The sequence below is a fragment of the Etheostoma spectabile genome, chromosome 10, assembly GCF_008692095.1.
Source record: "Etheostoma spectabile isolate EspeVRDwgs_2016 chromosome 10, UIUC_Espe_1.0, whole genome shotgun sequence".
NCBI classification, from domain to species: domain Eukaryota; kingdom Metazoa; phylum Chordata; class Actinopteri; order Perciformes; family Percidae; genus Etheostoma; species Etheostoma spectabile.
The window spans coordinates 22,156,185-22,170,896 of record NC_045742.1 but is presented as its reverse complement, the minus strand read 5'-3'; positions in this window follow the sequence as shown (position 1 = coordinate 22,170,896).

The window sequence follows — 14,712 nt, the reverse complement described above, 5'->3', positions numbered from 1 at the left end:
CTACAAACACGTCAGCTCAATCACACACACACAGAACAAGGAGAATCCTCCTCGCCCTCCTCTCTTCTCTCTCTTCTCTCCCCCTCTCTTCTCTCTCTTTTCTCTCTCTCTCTCTCTCTCTTTTCTCTCTTTTCTCTCTCTCTCTCTCCTCTTCTTCCCCTCTCTCTCTCTCTTCTCTCCCCTTCCTCTCTTCTCTCTCTCTCTTCTCTCCTCTCTTCCTCTCCTCTCTCTCTCTCTCCTCTCCCCACCCCGCCCCGTCGGGAGGCAGTCAGGTTGCCGTCATCCATTCTTGGAGGGTAGTGGCTGAGCTGGCTGAAGATTTCAGAAGCTTTGTCTAATTAGTAGTTGCCAAGCAGTCTTCTTCCCTTTCCACAAAGGCTGAAACTACATCACAGGCAGTGAATGCATGAAAGAAAAGAATACCACTGCTCTTTCCCCCTTTCCCAAAGCATTGATAGAGGTCATGATCCATCCAAGATTCATTCCTTGGCCAAAAGCAAGCCCCAGCTGTTTCAGACCAATGTCCCGAAGAACTGGTAGACCACTGAATGCTATAACAAAACGCTGTCACGGCTTGACCATAAGGTTTTTGCTGCCATTTTGGAATGGACAAAGATCCTAGTGTCAGCTTCCTCATGATACGGTACATGGATACATCATCTAGGTTGATGGAGTGGTGCTGATAGCTTGATCCTCTTGGTCACTATAACCACATTGGTGTTAAAGTTCCTGCAAATTCTGTCAGCGAGGAAGTGGAACAGCTCAGTTTTATTTCATCCTCATGAGAGTTACGCCATTTTTTGGGTATTTTTCCATTGCTGATCACTTTGCGTCTGGCTTCATGTCCTCTTTTGACCTAGGTTCTGCCTTCAAAACTGGATTGTTGGTGATGTCAAAGACTATGGGCTGGGTTTTTTGCATTCACCCGAGTATGCTCTACAGGGGGGGCTCGAAAATTTTGGGGACCCCAGGTAAATATTTGTATAAATGGCATAAAGAACCCAAGAAAAGATGGAAAAATCAAATGACAGATTAGACATTGTATAATATGTCATAAAAAGTTAGATTTTATTTCATCATTTACACTTTCAAAATAACAGAAAACAACAATGGCGTCTGCAAAAGTTTGAGCACCCTGGGATTTTATTGCACCATACTTTTTTATAGCTGAGACCTGACAGTGTCATGGATTTTTCCAATCTCGTTGGAAGACCTGGTGATGTCAATCTTAAGGTTTTAAATGCCCAAAATCATCTGACCCTCCCCAACAATAAAACACCATGGCTCTTCTAAGTAGTGTCTAGAAAACTGAAACTAAAAAAGTTGACACGCTCAAAGCAGGAGAAGGCTAGAAGAAGATAGCAAAGCGTTTCAGATGCCAAATCCTCTGTTTGGAAGGGTAATTAAGAAATGGCAGTATCAGTGGTCAACAGTGGAAGTTGAAACAAGATCTGGAAAACCAAGAAAATATCAGACAGACACCACTCGCAGGTTGTGAGAAAAGCAAATTCCAAACCCACGTTGGACTATGGATCCATCCAGAAAGACCTGCAGACCTGGGTTGGTACAAACCCTTCCACTAAAAGAGATACCGCACAAATTGGTCTTCATGGGAGTCATCAGAAGAAAATGTCTTCTACGTCCTCACCACAAAAATCAGTGTTGGAAGAAGGAAAAGAACAATAGACAAGCTTGATGCATAGTGGGACCAAGATTGGTCAAGTAAGGTTAAGTCGAACCCTTTTTGGGTGGAATGAGCAAGGTACGTTTGGGGGAAGAAAGGGTCCGAATTTAATGAAAAGAACCTCGTCCAGGTTTTTAAGCAGGGGGGGGGGGGGGGGGTGTTTTGCAGCACATTGTTGCCATCTGTGAAAAAGCTGAAGTTAAAGAGAGGATGGGTTTACAAATGGATAATGATCATACTAAAGCACCTCAAAATCCACAGTGGATTACATCAAGAGGCATAAACTGAAGGGTTTTGCCAGGCCTTCACAATCTGCTGACCTCAAATAATGTAAATCTATGGATAGACCTTAAAGTAGCAGTGCGTGACAGACGGGTCCAGAAAGAGACTCTTGGCTGGCTACAAGAAGCGCTTCCAAGCTGTGATACTGCCAAAGGGGGGGCGTGGAGCTTCCACCATCACTCAGGCAGCAGGAATGGCAGATTTTCATGTCTAAAGAGCTCCTTCAGATCACACTCTCTGCTCTTGCATGAGATGAACAGTTTGGGAGAGAGCTGGCAATCCTCCTTCAGCACCGTTTTCTTCAAAGAATGACAGAGGCACGTTCCTGATGGAAGAAGTTCCTGCAGTTTTCTTGATTTGCTCATAAAGTTTAGGTTCTTCTTCTTCAAGTCCTCTCCAAATCAATATGAGGACTTTAACTATTGAATTTATGATGTTGAATATGGTCTCATTGTAATTCTTGACCATCACACCTTAGGGGTAAATATCGCCTCTTGTGATTTATCTTGTACGATTCAAGAGATATGATGGAAAATACATAATTAGGTTATGGCGGAATCCAAATGGCTGCAACAGCTGTCTAGAGGCCTTCATTTATGTTGTGTGTGGTATTATTGTAATCATTGACCATCAAAACATAGGGGCAGACATCACCTTTAAGCAGTTGAATGTTTGTTCAGGAGAATCATGCAAATATACATAATTTGGCTATGGCGGAAAATAAAATGGCCGCCGCAGCTCCATGAAGTTTTTTTGCAATGGCTAACGTACTTTTTTGAAAGAGCACTACCCACTGAGTAATTGTACCAATTTGGGGCTTGTATCCACAAGTGAACGATTACCCTAAAAAAATGGCACTTATCTGCTCCACTAGTATATACTGCCTCCACCTGATGTATATCCTGTATATACTGCCTCCCCCTGATGATTATCCTGTATAACCCGTCTCTCGGGACAAACGAGGAATAGAGGGCCGTCATTTAGGGGCGACGATGGCCATCAGACCGTAGAAGGATCCCCTGGAGAGTCTGAAGTCCCCCTCATGTCCCTGTCCCATCAGACTAGCTACGGCCTGGGGCGAGCCTGCAGAACTACAAGCACATTTTTAAATAAAATTATATTAAAGTTTAACTTGTTATCTTTGTATTACACGTGCATGACTGTAGCAAACATAAATAATATAAGGAATGGGTCTATTTAATGTCAATTCTGTTACCTCTGCTTTCACTATTGTATTGTCACTGTATGAAGACCATTTAGAACAAAAATACAACTTATTAAAAAGATGTAATGATGGTTTGTCTATTAGGTAGTTGTAAGGGGTAATGCTTTTTATTATTATTATTATCATTATAATACCTTAAAGGTGTTGAGTGTTAACAACAGTCTATCTAGGGCAACAATGTCCTCATGAAACCGTTGAGCATTAAAATGAACAGTAACGTAATGAATGAATATTTACTTACTTATTTTTTTGAGCAGAAACATAAGCATATACATAAAAGAGTGGACTGCAAAGAATGGGTATAATAATGAATTAAGAGTGCAGTAACAAGAACGAATATTACGATACAGTTGTGTGTACAGTTTTCAGCTAATTGGGGGGGGGGGGGTGACTGACTGCGGTGTCGCAATCGTCATCCTGGCGTGACACGGAGCAAATATAAACATCACATTTATTTTGTTAAATATCAAAAACAAAGCAGGAATAATTTTTCGCGAAACACAATAGCAGACTGGAATGCTCTCCCTGGTGAAATTCCCAATTGTACAGAAGAAGAAGGGATGAAATGTGATCGTCATTTCCGGTAAGTGCACATGGAAGTGCGCGATTTGAGACAACACTCATCTGTCAAAATTTACGCACTATGCAAGATAGTACGTAGTGCACGAAGTGTACTTCTGTAAGTGCACTAAGGGAAGTGCGCGATTTGAGACACAGCCCAAGTCTTGCACGTTGTACACACCTTCCCAATCCACAGTGGTCTTTCTTCGCTGTGCTCAGGTCTTTCCACTTCTTTCGTAAATCGCTCTCTGTACGAAGGGTGCCTGAGTCAGAGCAATTGTTAATCATCTTTATTATCTGTCTCCGTGTTGTTTGTTATAATGTTGGACTTGGCAGTCAACGTAGGTCTGTGCTGTGCAGTTTTCTTATATCACAGTCAATGAAATTGGCTTTTTAAAGTACCATTGCATTTGTACATTAATTCAGCCAAGAACATTAAGAACAAATACTGTGCATCCTTAATTATCTAAATCTTAATATGGTTAATGTATGGTCTGAGAATATATTGGACATATATATCTGCAAAGAAAGGAAAAATCAAAGTACGTGACCTCTTAAAAGAAGGGACTCTAATAACCTTTGAAGAAATCTCTTTGACGTATGATATTCCAAGGATTGTTTTTATTCATGAATTGTATGGCACTGAAAAGACAAAGAAAGCAAGGCAGTTCATACAAGCTACATTTATTGCACTGACTGGACACCACACGACATCAGTTAGCAGCCATATCTTGAAGGTAACAGCACAGGCACCTAATCAATGGCAAATGGCAACTGCACTCATTTGCTTTAAGTGTGGCAAAAGGCATTTTGCTGAAGGTTTTTTAAGTTGCAAAGGAATGGGAAATATCAAGAGAAGGTCACCACTATAGGTATAGATAGCACTCGCAATATGATTGCGGTCGCCAGAATACCACATATAAAAGCAAATGCCCTATGTAGCGTCCATTATTCAGGGGGTGATCACGGTGGCTCTCTGTGACAGCGGGTTTAACAGTGCTTAAGACAAGTAGAACAAAGCAGAGCTAAAATTTCAGCAAGCCTTTCACGAGCAAGTAAATGAGCCACTAGTCCAGGATGTACCCATGCATTCGGATTCAACTCTTGAAATCATAAAGAGCGTCCAACACAACAAAAACCCACTGAAGGCAACACTGGCACAGCAGAAGCACAATGCATTGTAACGTCAGCTGTTTATAACAGGCTGATGAAGTTGTAAACACTGCTGGAGCCATGCAGGTGATTTCCCTATGCACATCATTTTATTTTCTCACAATATAATAGTCATTTTGTTATCATATTTAACAAACATTTTTCAGGCTGTCCCCTAAATGGGTGTTATCTGAATGACGTTTTTTAGTGGTGCTGTGTATGTTATGCCACTGAGCACCTCTGTGGTGATGAATCTGTGTCCTGCTCTGTGGTGCTGCCTGCACTCTGCCACCTCTTCCCTACAATGGAGGTCTCAGACCTTTACCCTGCCTCCATAGTGTGCTTCAAGGCTGCATTTGCAGAAGACCTTAACAGACGAAGGAGAACATAAACCTGTCATGGCTAAATGTGACAACAGCTCTAGATCCTAGATTGAAGGACCTCAGGTACCTGCCCAGAACATGGGGGGGGGGGGGGGGGGGGGGGAAGTGTGGCGAAAGATGAGCGAAATGTTGATGGACAGAGAACCTGCATCCTTGTCCCTGCAGAGAGGAAATGGAACCAGAGCCACCAAAGAAGAAATGGCCCTCCTACTGATAGGGTAGGTTTCAGATTCTGATGAGGCACTGTCCCCCAGAGTTGTTGACTCAAGTGACATGACTTGGACTTGAGTCACAAATTTCATGACTTAAGACTCTACTCGAGAAAATCAGAAAAGGCTTACAACCTGACTCGGACTTTAACACCAGTGTTTTGTGACTTCACTTGGACTTGAGTCTTTTGACCTGAGAAGACTTGAAACCTTTCCCCAAACTCAAAGATTAAAAAGTATGTTATTAAAACATATTTTCCAAATAAATACATTTCCATTCATTTCCTGAATCAACAAACGCTAGGGTGACCAAACGTCCTCTTTTTGGAAATGAAAATGTCCGGTTTTCATGGGGCCATAAAGCATGTACTTAAATTGACAGGGAACAGAAAAAACAGGGAGAAGACCAGACAGGGAGCACAAACAGGGAGCAGATCAGACAGGGAGCGCAAACAGGGAGCAGATCAGACAGGGAGCGCAAACAGGGAGCAGATCAGACAGGGAGCGCAAACAGGGAGCAGATCAGACAGGGAGCACAAACAGGGAGCAGATCAGACAGGGAGTATTGCACACAAAATGCTGAAGCGTAAGTCACAGTTAAGAACTTCAGAATTAAACTTTCCACGTGCCGCCCCGGCTGGGACAAGTGGGAGGCTGAGTGCACCGTGTGCAAAGCTAGCACATATGTTTCAGTGTCTAATAAAGGTGCTGGATATCTCAAAGCTCACATGGACATCGAAAAACCTTATCTTATTACATTGAAAAGGTTTTAAGAGATATTTAGTTGAAGCTGGATTTTGAAACTGGCACAGAATAGGTCATATTTAGAACATTATTTCATATTTATTTGAAAAGAGCTATTATTTTGTTACAGATTTTATTTTTATTACACAAGTCATTTTTATATCTATATTTTGAGGCACACCAAAGCATGTTCATTAACCTCTGAGAAGCAATTGTCTTAGGTGGTGCTAAGCTCAGCAAGGAGTCACTTTGCCGCTGCAAACTAGCCTTGAGAAGGAACTTCTTACGTTCAAAAGGTGTTTTAGTCGTGCAACAGGAAACTCAGATAGGACAGATAGTCTAGCTAGCTGTCTGGATTTACCCTGCAGAGATCTGAGGAGCAGTTAAAGATAGTCCTCATAAATCGACCAGAGTTTAGAATGCCAACACAAAGAAAGTGGAAGGTAAGAGACATCCAGCTGAAAAGACATGCATCCATTGGAATTGCCTGCGACACCAGAGTAATCCCGGATGTCAAACATTGTGGATAAAGACTAGTTAGCCTTGAGTTGGGACTTAAATTGGGACTTGTCGTTCCTGATTTGAGACTTAGTTGTGACTTACAAAACAGTGACATGGTCCCACCTCTGCTGTCCACAGACAAAACTCTAGCCTGAGCCCAGTACCAGCATAGAGGCATGTCCACTACAGTGGTGGTCGACACACAAAGGTGCCAACAGTAAGCTGGCCCATAATGCATTAAGGTACTTGGCAACACCTGCCTGAACAGTGCCATGTGAGAGGCTGTTTTCTTTGGCAGGCCACATTGTGCAGAAGGTCAGCTTTGTCATGTGAAAATGTCAATAAGCTAGTCTGCCTGAGCAACTGGTTAAAAAGTAAGACTATTTTAAGCAGACTTTATAAACTGGTTGAAGTGAGAGTGCAACTTTTAGTTGAAGTTAGTGATTGTTAATCAACATCTGAATCATTCCCTGTTAATTAAAAAGGCGGTAAGAGCAGTAAATTCATTATAATTATCGTTTGCCCAACACTGGACATTTGAGGTAGATACCTATATCAACAGCAGAATGACTAATCGATTATTCGATTTGACGAAAATGAAAATTTTGATGATTAATTCTTTGTTAGTTATTTCACAAGCAAAGATGCCAAATATGCAATGTCTCCAATGTGATTAAGGGTGTCTTTGTCATATGCAATAGTAAACTAAATAGTTTCTGGTTTTGGGCTCTTGGTGGATTAAATCTGGAATTTGAAGATGTCATCTCAGAATTGTAACTACTTAATTAACTAAATGCTCCTATCTTTAAGCAGAATTGTCCAACTTACTAATGTCTACTTGCTATTGCATGACATACTAGCATTGTTGCACTGACATCTGTGGGCAGGGCACACCTACATGAAAAGTGTGTGGTCCATTATATTATGGTCTGCTGGTTTGGAGTTGAGCAGAGAAAGAGGCGGTGAGGTAAGGAAGGCATAGTAAACTGTACTTACCGTAATTGAAGGTTCTGAAAGTGTAAAAAGGCTTTTCTTCTCCAAAACGTTACGCCAACAATGCAATCAAGCTGTATAAACTGTTATCTCCAGGCTCATTCAACGACTATTGAGAATTTACCAATGTACATTTGTGAAATATTGACTGGCTAACTTGCCTCATCAAGGCAGGCGATTCATCTTGTTTTCATCACTTTGAGATAACTGCTAGGATTTTTCCTGATTTACAAGATATGGTTTTCAATTGAACCGCAATGAATCACATAAGTTAACATTCAATGTCATTTGTTCCATTTGTCTCCAAATGTGCCTGTAGGAGGCTTTATAATTATCTCGTTATGTTTAACTACACCGGGACTGTTTTTAGTCAAAGACAAATTTAGCAGACATATGAAGAATACATTGGAGTATTTCAAAGATGTTTGATAAAAACAAGCTCCTGTACCCTGACGAATCCCAGACCACAGAAATATCGGAATATCACAAAAAACATAATTATCCTTTAATTAATCTCTACATCACACTAATCCTGATTAGGATAATCATAAATCTACATACAAAGTAAGCCTGTGGAGATGAGTGAAGGGTCAATGAATCTTCATGGATGACTCTTCCTCCTGAGTGCGTTCAGAAACACTACAGCTAAATAGTTACAACTAAAAAACGTTTGACACAAAAATCAGTCAAATTCACTTGACTCGATCTTTGTGGCTTTATTGAGTCGGGTTGACAAGACAAGCATGCCAGGTCAGGGAGAAAGCTCGATCCCTTTAAACGCCTACTTGACATCGAGACACAGGGACTTGACAAATCTCTTTATGGGTCCCTGAAGAGGTATCACTCTGACCTGCAGTAGCCACTACACTACACTTCTCTGGGTATAGACCAAACATTCAACATTTACTGTGGCATTTTGATTTATTCTCTTTTTGTGCCCATTTCCCCCATAGACTTCATTCTGTCTGGAGTTCAGTATCATAGTAATTCAATCCTACTTTTTCACTTGGCAAAAACAGCTCCTGAGATGTCGTTCCAGAAGTGCCTTCAACAACTGCTGCGCCATGGCACAAATGAGGAGGCAAACTCAAAATGTAGCGAAGAAGGCAAAGATCCCCACTGGCGTCAAACTTGCTTTTTGGTATTTCTTTTAAAATGAAAGTTGTTCCTCAAAACAATATTGCTGCTGTCTGACTGCCGTGACTGGCCAAACAATTCCAGTTGTTACCCAGGTCCTAATTGACACACATACACCCAATGAAACACTAAATCTTTGCTTTCACTTTCTTTTATAATGACTGCATTAGAGCTCAGACCATCCTGTTACTGTCTACTGCAAAGCTCGCCATTTACAACACACTCCATATGTCCTCCTACACAAGAAAATCACGTTCTGTTAACGAGTTTTGTTCAAGAGCAGCCCTTTATAACAACGTTCAGCTTAGCCCATCTAAAACAACAAAGATTCACACCGCTGGGAGACTAAATTAAGTGTGGGGGAGTTTTCCCATGAGAACGTGCAGCAATACAGTACAGGGAAAAGCCATTGACTGTGAATTGTGACCTGATACTGAGTACAACCAGTGTGGGCAGAGCACGTCTGATAAGCCTGAATACATCATGAAGTCAATTTCAAGAGCTTGAAAAACCAAAGGCGTTTAATGTTTTGATTTTTTTTAATCTCGCTAAATAGCATGGCTTAAGTATAAAAGGAAAATGTTGCGTAAATAATTGATCAGGCTGTAGATGGGAGTGCATTAGGATCAAATTAAAGTGCAACAGTCTTGTACATAATCTTCTCTCAGACTTTCTCAAAATATTTTTTTGTTGCTTTTTGTCTCCGAGTCCGTCTGTCAGTTGGTCTTTCCCCTCTTCCCTCTTTTGCTCCTCCCTTCCCTCTCTGCGCCAACTCTCACCCTCACACTGCAGCAGTTGTAACTCTTACATTACCCTCATATTGACATGACTGTAAAGAAAGCACAGATAATAGTTAATATGTTATCTCCTGTCTATTTCATGTTTGACGTGTGTGTGCGTCTCAAGCAGGGAGGGAAATGAGGAGCGTCTCTTTCTCCAAGGATGGTGTCGAAAAAGAAAAAGAATTGATCTCACCTTGGCTTATTTCTTTTGCATCCTTCAGTTACCGACCGCTGGATGATGTGCAATTTTTACACACAGCACCCACCCTGAATCATCAGGAGACATTTCTGCAGTGGAGATTGGTGTGTCTAGAATTCACAATACCATCATGCCTCGCACACATTGATTTTTCTTCAATGCAGTGAGAATGTTATTGACTTGGAAAGAGAGACAGAGAGGAACTCGTGGCAGGGATGTTGTTCTGACATTTGAGATTGTGCTTGTAATACCCTCTGGTGCTCTGTCATCTAATAACAAACAGGCTGCACTGTGGCCTATATAGGAATTCACTGTTGTATGACAGTAAAAACAAACAATTATAACAGGCAAAGAGAAAATATAGTAGGCACATATAGTTACATACCATATCATTGGCGATATCAAAAAGAAAAAAAAAAAAAGCCCTGTTAATGTTGAATGATGGGCTCTGGTGTTAAAAGGCATCTAGACAAACAAGTAAGCACACATTCCCACTGCCTCATTTTATGTTATCATTATGAGCTAAAACTTAGTCCAACACTTAGAAAATTCCCCGCTTTAGCACGGCTCACACATCACTCTGAGGCACACGGCCATAAGCCTAATGTGTGTCATTCCAACACACTCTACATATTTTCTTGTGTGGTGAAACCATACATGGGGGCACATTAAATATGAATGTAGAAGAGAAGAAAGCCCACATCACTCCCAGCTCTGGTAATTACCTCCCCCTCTGGGAAAAGTAAACAGTTCTTAGATGTGACTCCACAACCTTACACATTAACATTGCCATGTGTTGCGTGAAAGGTCTCTTATTTATAAATGAATACACTATAGAATGTAAACAGCGTGTGCCAAGATGAAGAAACATTAAAACGTAAATCAGTCAGCCTGTCTCGATGCTGCTATGAGACACCTCATATAGATTTCAGATGAAAAGATGAATCTGCAGAGAGAGAAGAAACTGTGCGAGTCTGTTTTACGGGGTTCAACTTTCAAATGCAAGGAAACAAAGGAACAGAGTTATAAAGGAGTTTTTCCTCTTGGCTTGTCTCTGATTATGGTTTTGAAGTTGATGCTTCAATAAAAATCAGTGCTAGTACAGTGTGTTTGGATTTTTGCCAAACAAGAAGAATGGAATCTCAAATTGCTAAATGTTTTTCTTCAACTTGAATTAAACCGAATCTCTCTTTTGTAGTTGTCTTTTTTTTTTGCTGTGTTGCTTTGTTGCTGCTCATAAAAGTTTCTATCTAATTTGCATTTTGCTCATTTCACAAACTCTAGGTTTTGTGAAATGAGTGGGCTTAATCTAATGAAAAAAATGATCATATGTCAATCTCTTTTCCTTCAACTACAGTGTTTTTACTCTTACTGCCACAGAATGTGCAAATAATTAGATAGTGAATTTTGGATTTGCTATTGAAACAAAAAAGAACATGAAAACATGATGCATAGGTTTGTGGTTTCTAACCTTTTTTTGTCTGACAAACCCCCACATCACTACCAGAAGAGCTCCAAGTACTCCTTTATCAACACCACGCTTTAGCTTCTATAGTTTATGTGATCATTTCAACTTAATAGGAATTGTGTTAAGTAACACTACATTTTCTGTATTGCTTGGAACTGGATATTGTTTCATACAATTAAAAAGTCAACGTTCACACCCGTTAAGTGGAGTAGCAGGAGTTGGACCTTTCAAACGTTTATCCATTAGCTATTAAGCTGTTTATTCATTAGTTTTAAATACTTGTGTAAACTGTTGTATATGAATTGCTTTCAGCAGATTATTTCAACCATGTATTCCTTAGTTTTAGCCAACTACTTCCCCATTCATTTTAAAATAATTATGTCAGCCATTTATTCATTCCTTTTTGCAAAATAGTTCCACTATTTATCCCTTCCTTAGCTATTTAAACCAATCAGACACAACTTTAAGATGAATATTTTGACATCTCTGCAAGCTTGCTAACTAGTTTTCATGGATTCTCCATGGCAACGCGTGGCTTTTTTTTTTACCCCCCCCCTACTTAAGATCAAGATTTCTAACAACAACTTGTAATACAATTCCCTGTTTTTTCAAATGAGTTGAGCTACACCATAATCTTTCTCTGTACCCCTGCCAACTGCAGAAATAACACCATCATGATCTGTATCTTTAATCCAATGCTAACATTAACATAGGCAATGCAGTACTTGCATCAATTCTGTATCTTATGCAGCGAGCAGTCATATCCCCTTTAACCCCCTACGCAGAGATCTATCATCTGATGCGTTTTGGATCATGTTCAATTCCCTCTCTCACAGTATTGATGGCCTGGAGATTTACCTCTCACAGTGTCAGCTGAGGTGATGCATATTGAAAAGCTTAGCGCACTGTTGACATCGGAGCTCTACCATTTGATCTGCTTAGGTTCAGCAAAGCGGTGAACTCTGTGTTTTGGGATCTACAAAATAAATCCTATAAATGGAATATTCGCTGAGGAGGGTGTTGAGTTCCTAGTTTATGAGGGAGTCAGTAATCCCATAAAGTCTGGATTTGCCTTTCTTTATGAGGCTCAATATTGTGTTGGATCTTATGGGCTTATGTGCTGTCAAACAGGGAAAAATTACAAATAATTGACAATACCAGGGCCCTGATTACTGATCGAGGGAAATCTAAGATAAACAGCTTTCCGATGATCGTGCCTCTCCACTACCCTTACTCGGCAAGATGCTGTGTGTACTCTACAGTACCTCAGAGGATCAATGGCAGATTCAGCCTAATTCTCACCCTTCCACCCGCTCATTTATTTTCCTCCCCACTCTGTTGCAGAAACATATCCATTCCCCCTCGTGTCTTGTAGCATCCCATCCATTGCAAATAGTTATTGAGCAATCTCGGGTTGCTGTACACCCAATAAACTCGAGCTGATTCCGGACGGCCAATGCAAATCCTCTAACGCTGAACAAGGTCAGTCTGGTTTAGTGAGCATCAGCCTGTCTTAAAGACACGGGGGAGTCAAACTCTTCTCTGCAGCATCTCTGAGAAAGTCACTCTAAACCCCGTTTACATAACAAAGCATCCTATTCGTTGCATTTTTCAGCATGTTTACAGCAGAGAAATACACTTCTAGTCGACTTGGACAACAAAAATGCTAAATAGATGTTGACGCTAGATTTGTTTGGATAAATGATGGTTGTGTAACCAGCTTGCATGGTATATTTGTCTGCTAGCAGCGTGCCTGACACCATTTTGATTTACGTCTGAATGCACCAGCACCAGAGATTCATCCAGATATATTTTTATGGAGCTGGTGGAATGATACAGGTCAATTTATCCCTTTCTATGTGCATTTTCTGCAGTGCAATACAATAATAATCAATGATATGTAATGTAACATGTACCCTTACCACAATGCAATACAATGACTTCTTCCATCCACACTGACCTTCTTCTCTTCTGGAGTTGCAGGGCAATTAATAGACGCAAAAAAAACTAGCTTCTCGTGTTCATCATGGCAATGGGACAATTAAACATGAATATAAAAAATTGAAAAAAAGTCTGCCATGCGCACGAATATCTTAACTGAATTAGTCTTCCAAAGTAGTCAGAAAAAATAAAGTACATAATTCTCAACCTTGGAAACAGCAGCTTTCAGTCGCATATAATCAACATGTGGACCTGCACTTTCATTCGGCAAAAAAGGATATCTTCAATTTTAATGGCAACTTAATTTTTTGATAAAAACCATGTCATATAACCCAAGATTAAAAGATTAACTTTACTTTTGCTGTGCCAATACCAAAGGCAATGCATATACTTTAAACAACTGTTTACAATTCAAAGGCAATAAAATAAAATATTATTCTAAACAAAAACATTTGGCAATATTTCCATTTTTCAGTAAGCACCTCAAAGTGTCTCTTTAAGTTTTAAAGATTTGACATTTCAGAAAAGGTTATCCAAATTCACAAAAAGAAACGTGTCAGTGCTATCAGGTAGGGGTGGGAATCACCAGACCCCTCCCGATACAATATCACAATACTTATGCCACAATACAATATTATTGTGATTTTAAAAATATTGCAATATTCTGTGATATATTGCAATTTGTAACCTTTTTTCCAACTTCTAATTTTTCCCAATTTCAAATGTCCCCAAAAGGGAGCTTTGTCAACATCTTGTTTTATCTAAAAAGATAAATTCCTCTCTTTGTTCATATCACTTCAATTTTATTGCTGCAAAATGAGATTGTCAAGCAGACAAACTGACCAACACATATATGATAAAATACTGGTACTTGGTGCCTGTGTATCAATACAGTATTGCCACTGAAAATATCGTGATACTATGCTGTATTGATTTTTTTTTTCCCCAACCCTACTATCTGACAAGGGGGATCTTTGTCTAAACCCACTCAATTGGAATCAAATTAAAGACGGTGAAACAAATACTGAGCAACATTAGTTCTTATCAGGCCAAATTATTGAAGCTAGATCTTTATAAACAGTTATATTTATAAGTAAATATAACTGAGCACAATGTCTGTGTTCACTTTAACAACTTCAATACCTGTGCAGCAGAAGGCGTTATGCTTTACAGTGGTACCTTATGGTGGTAGTGGACTGATCTGTGTCAACCTGAGGCTAAATGTGCTCTTGGCAGGTGAACTGAGGTGTGTGAGTTATGACTGTTGGTGAGGCTATATCAGATGGCCTGGGAAATCATGACGGTGACTGGCCAAATACCGCTGATTGTGCCTGAGGCTGCTACTTCAGTGGCCACTCCCACAGGGAGTTTTAGGGTCGGAGTATATTTTCATTCAGAATCTTCTCTAAATAATAAACATTTATAGCTGTGTAAAAAAATGTCAGAGTCAA